Genomic DNA, 11,508 nt, shown 5'->3' on the forward strand with positions numbered 1-11,508 from the left:
TTCAAAAGTGAGATTATTACAATATATACGGTACAGTACGACTGAAAACAATAGAAACAAAATATGACTTGATAATCACTTATTATATAATACAACTAAGATTGAAAGAAGAAGAAGCTTTCATCCTCTTGGCCTTGCGTTGTCGGCAGAGTTGCCAGTTTGGCCTTTTTTCCGGCCAAAAAAAACTCAAATTTGACCTTTTGTATTTAAATAGGTTGGCCTTTAGTAATATGAAAAAAGCCGGCCCTTAAATACTATATTTTTGACCTTTTTCTATTAATGGGTTGACCTTTTAAAGCCTCTGTTGATTAGAAATTGACCTTTTCTCATTTGCAATACCTGGCAACCCTGGTTGTCGGCTGCTGCTGCTGCTGCATGTCAACAATACCTTCTGACGGAAACCCATCAAACTTCACAAAATGTTTCAATTAATGCCGTCAGCCCCACAGCCACGAAGACCAGAACGGGGTGGCATCAAAGGAGCTGTATTAAGTGTATATTACGATCCATTTAAATGGTGAGTTAATTAGAATAAGGATGTAGTAATTAGTTGTAAGTTGTAGTCTCGGATGCCGCGGGGTCAACGTTAAGCTAACGTGCTGGGATAAAAGCAAAACATATAGGTAAATTAATACTTTAATCTGCAGTACAATACATTTTTCCTACTCGCTATCTCGGCTTTTATATATTTCTGACTATGAATATAGGGGTACACCTCCCGTTCTTGTTATATTCTACCCCCTCCCCCTTATAAAAACAATTATGGGAAATCAAGGTTGGGAAACACATAAACGAGTGATTTGCCGCAATAATAGTGGTCAGAAAGGCATATTTTCCTCTTTTTATTTCAAGGGCAGTTTTTTTGTTCCTATACAACAGGGAAACCCTACTCTCTAAAGGACCTCCACGGTCATTTTATCATGCTCGTTCGAAATCATTCAATATTTCACATCGCGTATTGCTCGTTTACTGTTAAATCATCACTATCGAAGCACACACAATAAGAAAGTCTTCAGTTTCCTCTTGAAATCCTTAATATCTTCAATCATCCAGATGTCTCGTGAGACCTTATTGTAAGTTTTGGAGCTGCATATTTAAAGGCTGTAGAGCCTACAGTAGACATGTATCAGTAAATTTGTATTCTATTACAGGGTGTGATTTCTTACACTACAATAAAACCCATATATCTAGGTTCCAATAGTTTAAAACCATCTCTTAACTATTCTCGTGTCAACACAATTTGTTGGCTGCACAATATGTAGCAATTCTCATGGATATTTGTCCGATTGTACCCTCAAGCAAGAGAACTCTTCCCCAAGACAGTGGAAGACCATGGTACAGAGGTTATGGCATTACCCAAGACTAGAGGTCAATGGTTTGATTATGGATTTTCCTTCTGGAAGTGCTGCTTACCATAGCTGAAGAGTCTCTTCTACCCTTACCAAGAGGAAAGTAGCCAATGAACAATCACAGTGCAGTAGTTAACCCCTTAAGAGATAAATTTTTGGGAATCTCAGTGTTTTCAGGTGTACTGTATGAAGATAGAGGAGACTATATAAAGAATAGGCTAGACTATTCAGTGTATAAGTAGGCAAAGGAAAAATGAACCATAACCAGAGAGAAGGATCCAATGTAGTACTGTGTGGCCAGTCAAAAGACCCCATAACTCTCTAGCGGTACAGTAGTATCTCAACGGGTGGTTGGTGGCTTGGCCAACCTACTGCATATTACTACATAATAACCATTTGAAAACATATATGGATCTTGTAAGTGGGGTGAAATTGAAGTTCGTAATTACTTATAATTCTTATCACATCCTTCAAGAGGGTTTTTGCTCTGCTGTGGTTTGGTTTTCTTGCAAATAAACATTATCTCATTGCTCCTCTGTTTTGGCAAGTGGTATGTGGATGTGTTGCGCACAACATCCATGTGGGTCACTATTAAAGTATAATGACCTGTAATTTATATCGTCCCTCAAACGGTTTTTTCTCCTTTGTAGCTCACTTTGCTTGTAAGTAAACATTATCCCACAGCACCTCTTGTTGGCAAGCGGTACATGGATGAGCTGAACCAGCCACTCATGTGGGTTATTATTTCTGGGGATGTTTATGACTTCATGATGAGCAACAAGAGTTATTTACTGAATGAACAGCGTGTTTAATATAACCAGTTATCGAAATGTACAAATTTACACAATTTCAAAATAATGAAACCCTCTCTGGGATACATCTTCTGACTATAGTCATTTTGGAAATGAAGCATAGCTGGGTAAAAATGTCCCTTGTAAAAAGACATCCGGGAAATTTTGCAGAAGTATTTGATAGCTCTTAATTGGTTAGAAAAGCCAGGTAATGATTGTCATACAAAAAAAGGAAAACAACAGTGGGCAAAAGCGACTGCGAGCAACGCATACGTAGTAACCCACCATCAGTCTCCCAAAAGTAAACTATGAAATGGTGTACTGTACACATTTTAATCCATCAATACGAAAGATATGCTCTAGCCCCCCCCAGTCAATCAGCTAAAAACCTAACTACTCAACTAGTAGTTTAGTATTAGTAGTCCCCCTCTTTACATGTGATCGACATATGTCATTTCCGACTTTGTCTTTCATCCTTATATATTAGATACAATGATAGAATCCACATTATGCAGTTTTACCCAACCTCACATTGCATTTCTATGTTGTACAATAATGAAGAATTTCTTTACCTCACAGTAAAGTACAGTACTGTACTGTGCTTCACGTGGAAGTTTATTAATGTAGTTACAGCATATATTTTTTTTAAAAAGATACTAAGCTGTAAGTACTTTTTGTGTTCAGTATGGTACGTGTATAGGGAACATATAACCTCTGACAACCTGTATGGGATAGCCAAAAATCATGTTCATGAAAATAAAAGCTATGTTTGGCGACTTTTGCCTAAAGCCATGTTTTTTTGTATAAATGTAGTTTTATTGAATAGTAGTGTCAATTTTATATGTCTTTAAACCAGATATCTCAAACTATAATTAAAGTTTACGGGCTGATTATAGATACGTTCTGTATTGAGCATTTTGATGATATATCTTTTATTTGTTTGCAGGTCAGTTGTAAAGAGTGTTCTGTTCTTTATTGTTGGAGTAAAGACTGCAAATGATTTTGTTGGTTTTGATGTCTTGAATCCCAATCCACAGTAGGATGTAGGTGAGTGGAAATTTTAAGAAGGATTTGAGTTTCTAGATTTGATATTTATGAAGTATTTTAGATTTAACATCATAAGTAGTATTAATAACATGATTAAACTGTAGATTTTGTTGAGAGAGGCCCTTTCAGTATGATTGGCTGTTGTCAAAAGTAAACAATCTTTGTAGGCATGTAGAAAGTAGACAGAACTAGCTTTTTGATTTTATGATTATAGCATATGCTGTCTGATCTTTGTTGACACAGCTGAGACAAATATGCTGACATTGGTCTCCTTCCTCTTTCAAGTCTGCCATGAATTTGAAAAATAAGACGGAAGCAGCTGATGACCTCATTCAGTCACCCCCTAATAAAATTGACCCCCTCTCTTCCCTTAATCATGGGTTTGCAATTGCAATGAAGGACAACTATAATTTTAAATATTCACTTCTATAGACATCCAGAAATACATTTATCTTAGAAATTTAGTCTTATTACCATACAGTAGTTTCTCTGAGCTCTGAAAGAATATAGCCCTTAGTCAAACAAGTTCTGGATGTGTTATCTTGGCACCAAATACTACACTGTGGAATCTATTACTAGCTGGAAATTTTCAAGAAGAAAATATATTTGGTTTAGAGTGTACTGTACAAGTTCAAAGTTCTTATACGCATATTTGCTTACTAACTTGAGAAATGTTGGCTGGATTACATCTCCAAAATTTTTAATTTTATTTTTAAAACACAAAAAATGCTGTATAGGGGCTAGATAAATGGTCAAACATTGACATCCTTATTGATATCTTAATGCATATTACTTTATTTTGAAAATATATACTGTACAGTATTTATATTCATTGGCATTATTACAATTTTTATATGCATGTTAACCCTTTTACCCCCAAAGGATGTACTGGTACGTTTCACAAAAGCCATCCCTTTACCCCCATGGACGTACCGGTACGTCCTTGCAAAAAAATGCTATAAAAATTGGTTTTTCATATTTTTTGATAATTTTTTGAGAAAATTCAGGCATTTTCCAAGAGAATGAGACCAACCTGACCTCTCTATGACAAAAACTAAGGCTGTTAGAGCAATTTAAAGAAAATATACTGCAAAATGTGCTGGGAAAAAAATAACCCCTTGGGGGTTAAGGGTTGGAAATTTCCAAATACCCCGGGGGTAAAAGGGTTAATTATTCAAGCTGATAAATCTAGTAGTCAAGTAAGAACAACATAAATGGAAGAACATATTCCCTTTGCAGTGGAAATGGTTAAATGTTTAGACTACAATTCTCACATATTATATGAGCATAAGTTCGGAGTTTTTTGGATTGAAAAATGGCTCATTTTATAGTTAATTTAGTGATAAGTTTGTTTGTGGTTTTGCTGAAATATAGTACTACCATTTGATATTCATTTAGGAAAGGTATATTAATTTTAACATTTTCAATATTAAACTTACCCGATAATCATGTAGCTGTCAACTCTGTTGCCCGACAGAATTCTATGGAGGGATACGCCAGCTATCACAATACTAGAAGGGGGTGTTCTTACCAGCGCCACCTGTGGCCAGGTACTCAAGTACTTCTTGTTGACACCTCCTCAATTATTCCTCTGTCGTGCTTCCGGCAAGACGTTCTGGGATACGCTTATGTTCTTGGAGTATTTTCACGACTTTGGTGAAGTATTTCTCTTTGATTTCGGCTGTCGCTTTACTGGAAACTTCTATTTTAGCTTAGTTAGCTTTTGGAATTAATTTGATTAATTTTGGTGACGAAGAGAGTATGAACTCTCGTTCACCTTTCAATGGCCGACCCTTCCCTTAGACGGAAGTGTTGGTGTCTAAGAGAGTATAGACTCTCTTTCTTAATTTTGCTTAACAAAAGTTATAGATTTATTTTATATCTCTCCGCCTCTTATAGGCCTCTTCGATTAACTTCCTTTTATTATAAACTTATTAAAATTAATTTTTATATTTGTTTATATTCGACCTTCCTAATAGTAGGCGGTCTTTTCTTGGTACCGAAGTTAATTATCGTGAGCCCGTCATTTCGGTTTTACCTGTTAACATATTATGCTATTTTAAGGTCTTTGAAAGAATTTCTTTGATAGTCTCGTACTTTTTCAAAGTTGAACTAACGTTTTGTTTGTCTCGGCAGTTGTTGACGTTCAGAACGTTTCAACTTGCACTCTATCGTTACGATAGAGAAAGAATGTTCACGGTTTCACATTGCAGTAAGAGTAACCGTGTCTAGCGTTTTGTTCATTCTTTCTTAACTTAATGGTTTTGATCCTAATAAGGAACTTTTCTTTTTGGGAAATATTTCAGTTTTTTCCTTTAACAATAATATGTTTTAACGATATATATGATTGGGCTCTTCTCTCAGGTTCTAAGTCAAGAGAGAGAGAGAGAGAGAGATAGAGACGGAGGGAGAAAGAGGATAAACGTTTCCCTCAAGCCTGCCAGGCGTACGAGTAACGTCGTTATCGTTTTGCTCTTATCCCTAGTCTCTTTAGGGGAAGAAACTAAACGTTTCTAGAGTGATCTAGTGTTTAGTCTCTTTACAGCCACTGAATTTTCTTTCATTAGATTTTTCTGTTACATTGTAATTCTGTTTTCGCAATTACTAACTTTTGAGAAGGATAGAATTGCGTGTTTCAGGTACAAACCACTTAAAGTTTCGAGTTCAGTGAAATAAGTGCAAACAGAAATCAAAGTGATAAGTGATTAGTGCAAAGTATGTCAGTGTTATGCGTGAGGGTACTTTTGTGCGCGCCAGTCGTTCTCCCAGTCCGGGACCTCTTGCAAGCTCCCAAGCCCAGGGGAGAAGCAATGTCGAAGGGCAAAAGGGTTCGGCAGGCCTTGATCGGCGCACAGAAGTATCCTCGGTGGTTGTGGGCGTGTCTTACCGAGACCGTCACTCCCACCCGCAGACGATTGAGCCCTTATTTTGCTCGTCTGCAGAAGAGATTTAGAGGAGAAAATAAAGGCAGAGTTACGCTGGTCTCAGGTCTCAAGACCTCTTAAACGTAAAGTCCAGACCTATGCCAGACGTACGAAGTAAAGTTCAACAACCCGGATGCAGTCATTGGGTTAGCTCTGACTCTCCTCAGTCATCAGTTTGTCGGGCTGAGAGTGCGCCTACACTCCCCCCCCCCCCCTATGCTCGCTCCGCCTGATCGCAGTACCACCTGCCAGGCGTACGATGTTGTGGACTCTACTACAGTCCATGCAAGCACAGCTTTCGGACCTGATGCGTGAGTGTCGTGCTGAGAGTGTTGCACCTCCTCCTCCTCCTGCACCGGTGGTGCACCAACCGCCTGCACCCGTTCAGCCTGTGCTGCACCCGCCTGCACCGGTGGTGCACCAACCGGCTGCACCCGTTCAGCCTGTGCTGCACCCGCCTGCACTCGCTGCACCCAGTCGCAACACCATCTGCCAGGCGTACGATGTTGTGGACTCTACTACAGTCCATGCAAGCACAGCTTTCGGACCTGTTGCGTGAGTGTCGGGCTGAGAGTGTTGCACCTCCACCTGCACCCTTTCAGCCTGTGCTCAACCCGCCTGCACTCGCTGCACCCAGTCGCAGCACCATCTGCCAGGCGTACGATGTTGTGGACTCTACTACAGTCCATGCAAGCACAGCTTTCGGACCTGTTGTGTGAGTGTCGGGCTGAGAGTGTTGCACCTCCCCTGCACCCGTTCAGCCTGTGCTCAACCCGCCTGCACTCGCTGCACCCAGTCGCAGCACCATCTGCCAGGCGTACGATGTTGAACCTCTTTCTGTGTTCGCTGTTCCCAGTGTTGTTCAGCCTCAGCCTTCTTTAAGGTAACCTTCGGTTTGGGATCAGGAGGATTACCCCACTCTTCCTCCTCCTCCCCTGGCTGCTCCACCGGTGGTGCAACTCTCGGTGGAGGTACAACCTCTTCCACCTGTGAGTCAGTCTCCTCAGCTGCTGCACCGAGCTCAACCCGTGCACCCTGATCCTGCGCCTCAGACACCTCTGCTTGCGGGAACTTTACCTTGTTCTGCGCAACCTCGGTCTCTTCACGCTCCACTCATACCACAGGAACTTTCTGCACCTTCCACTGTTGTTGTTCCAGCTCGTTCTGACTCTGCTGTTCAGCATACCTTACCTCCATTTTCAAACCATGGCAAAAATATGAATCATGAGTTATGAATGTAAGGTAAACATTATGTTGATTTTTTAAACCCCATGCAAGCATGCATAAAGCACTCTAGCACTGGTCATGGAATTTCTGAGGAATGTTAAACGCCATGCACACGCTCTGCTTTCCTTACAGCAGGCTCTGCTTACAGCAGGCTCTGCTTACTACATGCTCAGCATTCAGCATGCTCTGCATTCAGCATGCTCTGCATACAACACATGCTCTACATACAGCATGCTCTGCATACAGCATACTCTGCATTCATCATGCTCTGCATACCTTACCGCATGCTTCTCAACATATCTTGGGTTGTTGCCAACTCACTAGACTGTCAAGCAGTTTCATAACGTTGCCTTCTAGTCTGCTGCTTTTGCACCAGTGAACCCTCACTCAGAGAACTTAGCTTTTCTAGGATAAGGTCCCTGTAGATGAGAAAGTTCTTTTCTCCCTCCTTCTGATATTCCCTTGAGGACTCTGTCATTTGGAGGGAGCCTTTAGCTGCATAACCTCTTATGGACTTTTATTTAAGCATAACATGCTTACAGGGAAGGTAATGGTTCCACTTCAGCCGCTAATCCCGTCTGTTACCACACCTGCTCCCATAGACCTTGAGCTGTGTTGCATGACATGCAGTCCAAGCTTAGTCCTTGTTAGAGGATTTTTGTTTACGAAGTCAATGTGTCACGGGGAAGACGTTCAACAACCAACAGAAGGGACTTGTTGTGACTCAGTGCGGCAACCTCAGCAACCCGTTAAGGAGTTGTCTGTACGACCCAGATAGTCTAGACAGATTCGGGTTGTCACTGTACTTCCTCGCTTGCCCATGATTGTCAGTTTACAGACTGTGCAGCAGTATCATGATCTTGTGTCCGGCTCCGTCAGACGACTGGCTTTTAAGAGCTCCCACAAGTCGTCGCTGTCTGGAGATTTTCAAATGGACTATGGATCTGACCAAGGAACTGGGCCTCCTGGTCAATTTTGAGGAGTCTCAGCTCGTTCCATCCCAGACCATTGTTTCCTTGGGTATGGATCTTCAGAGTCGAGCTTTTCGGACTTGTCCGTCGGCCCCAAGGATCTTCCAAGCCCTAGAATGCATCCAGAGCATGCTGAGAAGGAACCGATGCTTAGTCAGGCAGGGGATGAGTCTAACAGGGACACTTTCATCGCTGGCCCTGTTCATCGAGTTAGGGAGACTCCACCTCCGCCCCCTTCAGTATCATCTAGCTGCTCACTGGATAAAGGACATGACGCTAGAGACGGGCTCAGTTCCTGTTTCCGAAGAGATGAGGTCTACTCTAATGTGGTGGAAGAACAGCATTCTTCTCAAGGAAGGTCTACCTTTGGCTGTTCAGACCCCCGACCACCGTCTCTTCTCGGACGCATCGGACACGGGCTGGGGTGCGACACTGGACGGACAGGAATGCTCGGGAACATGGAATCAGGAGCAAAGGACACTTCACATCTTTTGCAAGGAGTTGTTGGCAGTTCATCTGGCCTTGATAAACTTCAAGTCCCTCCAGCTTAACAAGGTGGTGGAGGTGAACTCCGACTACACCACAGCCTTGGCTTACATCTCCAAGCAGAGAGGGACTCATTCGAGGAAGTTGTTCAAGATCGCAAGGGACCTCCTCATTTGGTCAAAGATCGAAAGCTCACGCTGGTAACGAGGCTCATTCAGGGCGATATGAATGTCATGGCAGATCGCCTCAGCCGTAAGGGTCAGGTCTTCCCCACAGAGTGGACCCTTCACAAGAATGTTTGCAGCAGACTTTGGGCCCTGTGGGGTCTGCCAACCATAGTTCTATTCGCTACCTCGATGACCAAGAAGCTCCTCTTGTATTGTTCTCCGATTCCAGACCCAGCAGCAGTTCGCGTGGATGCCTTTCTGCTGGATTGGTCCCATCTCAACCTGTATGCATTCCCGCCGTTCAAGATTGTCAACAGGGTACTTCAGAAGTTCGCCTCTCACAAAGGGACACGGTTGACGTTGGTTGCTCCCCTCTGACCCGCGAGAGAAGGGTTCACCGAGGTACTGCAATGGCTGGTCGACGTTCCCAGGACTCTTCCTCCTAGAGTGGACCTTCTGCGTCAACCTCACGTAAAGAAGGTACACCCAAACCTCCACGCTCTTCGTCTGACTGCCTTCAGACTATCGAAAGTCTCTCAAGAACTAGAGGCTTTTCGAAGGAGGCAGCCAGAACGATTGCCAGAGCAAGGACGACATCCACTCTCAGAGTCTATCAGTCTTAATGGGAAGTCTTCCGAAGCTGGTGCAAGGCCAATGCAGTTTTCCTCAACCAGTACCACTGTAACCCAGATTGCTGACTTCCTGTTACATCTAAGGAACGTAAAATCCCTATCAGCTCCTACGATCAAGGGTTACAGAAGTATGTTGGCAGCGGTTTTCCGCCACAGAGGCTTGGATCTTTCCTCCAACAAAGATCTACAGGACCTCCTTAGGTCTTTTGAGACCTCAAAGGAACGTCGGTTGTCCACTCCAGTCTGGAATCTAGACGTGGTCCTAAGGTTCCTAATGTCATCAGGATTTGAACCGTTCCAATCAGCCTCTTTTAAGGACCTCACATTAGAAACTCTTTTCCTCGTGTGCTTAGCAACAGGTAAAAGAGTAAGTGAGATCCACGCCTTCAGCAGGAACATAGGTTTCACATCTGAAACGGCTACATGTTCCTTGCGGCTCGGTTTTTTTTGGCTAAAACGAGCTTCCTTCCCGTCCTTGCCCTAAGTCGTTCGAGATCCCAAGCCTGTCCAACATGGTGGGGAACGAACTAGAGAGAGTACTTTGCCCTGTTAGAGCTCTTAAGTACTATTTAAGAAGGTCAAAACCATTACGAGGACAATCAGAAGCCTTATGGTGTGCTATCAAGAAGCCTTCTCTACCAATGTCTAAGAACTCAGTTTCTTACTACATCAGGCTTCTGATTAGAGAAGCAAATTCTCATCTGAAGGAAGAAGACCTTGCTTTGCTGAAGGTAAGGACACATGAAGTGAGAGCTGTGGCTACTTCAGTGGCCTTCAAACAGAACCGTTCTCTGCAGAGTGTTATGGATGCAACCTATTGGAGAAGCAAGTCAGTGTTCGCATCATTCTATCTCAAAGATGTCCAGTCTCTTTACGAGTACTGCTACACCCTGGGTCCATTCGTAGCAACGAATGCAGTAGTAGGCGAGGGCTCAGCCACTACATTCCCATAATTCCATAACTTTTTAACCTTTCTCTTGAATACTTTTTATGGGTTGTTCGGTCGGCTAAGAAGCCTTCCACATCCTTGTTGATTTGGCGGGTGGTCAATTCTTTCTTGAGAAGCGCCGAGGTTAAAGGTTGTGATGAGGTCCTTTAGTATGGGTTGCAGCCCTGTATACTTTAGCACCTTTGGGTTGATTCAGCCTCCAAGAGGAACGCTGCGCTCAGTAAGGAAGACGAACTTAAAAAAGAGACAGAGTAACGGTTCAATTCGACTTCCTTACCAGGTACTTATTATTTCATTGTTATTTGAGATAACTGTTATATGAAATATGGGATACTTAGCTATCCTTTAATCTTGTACACTGGTTTTCACCCACCCCCCTGGGTGTGAATCAGCTACATGATTATCGGGTAAGTTTAATATTGAAAAATGTTATTTTCATTAGTAAAATAAATTTTTGAATATACTTACCCGATAATCATGATTTAATTGACCCTCCCTTCCTCCCCATAGAGAACCAGTGGGACCGAGGAATAATTGAGGAGGTGTCAACAAGAAGTACTTGAGTACCTGGCCACAGGTGGCGCTGGTAAGAACACCCCCTTCTAGTATTGTGATAGCTGGCGTATCCCTCCATAGAATTCTGTCGGGCAACAGAGTTGACAGCTACATGATTATCGGGTAAGTATATTCAAAAATTTATTTTACTAATGAAAATAACATTTTTCAATTTCAGGTGAGCCGATTCAATATAATATAAGCACATATGTACCAAACCAATCAAGATAAGGTACTTCAGGTCATAAAAAAGAAAAAGAACCGAAACATATTCTTGAATATGTAATGTTATTGCCATAGAAGCCAGTGCAAAAAAGTCCTGATTTTCATAACCTCAGTGGTATGTCATGTAAAGAAAACAAACTGTTCCAAATGAAATACGAAAATTAAAAATTAGATTTCTTAAATAA

The 11,508-nt window shown here is 42.1% G+C and overlaps 1 long non-coding RNA gene across 1 annotated transcript; it reads left to right on the top strand.

Moving 5' to 3' along the window:
• Positions 1-339: 339 nt before the first annotated feature.
• Positions 340-11,508, top strand: LOC137633303 (uncharacterized). The gene is made up of 3 exons (XR_011042170.1): positions 340-517; positions 3,087-3,187; positions 11,277-11,508. It is a non-coding gene; the product is annotated as an uncharacterized lncRNA (long non-coding RNA).

The sequence above is a fragment of the Palaemon carinicauda genome, chromosome 42, assembly GCF_036898095.1.
Source record: "Palaemon carinicauda isolate YSFRI2023 chromosome 42, ASM3689809v2, whole genome shotgun sequence".
NCBI lineage: Eukaryota > Metazoa > Arthropoda > Malacostraca > Decapoda > Palaemonidae > Palaemon > Palaemon carinicauda.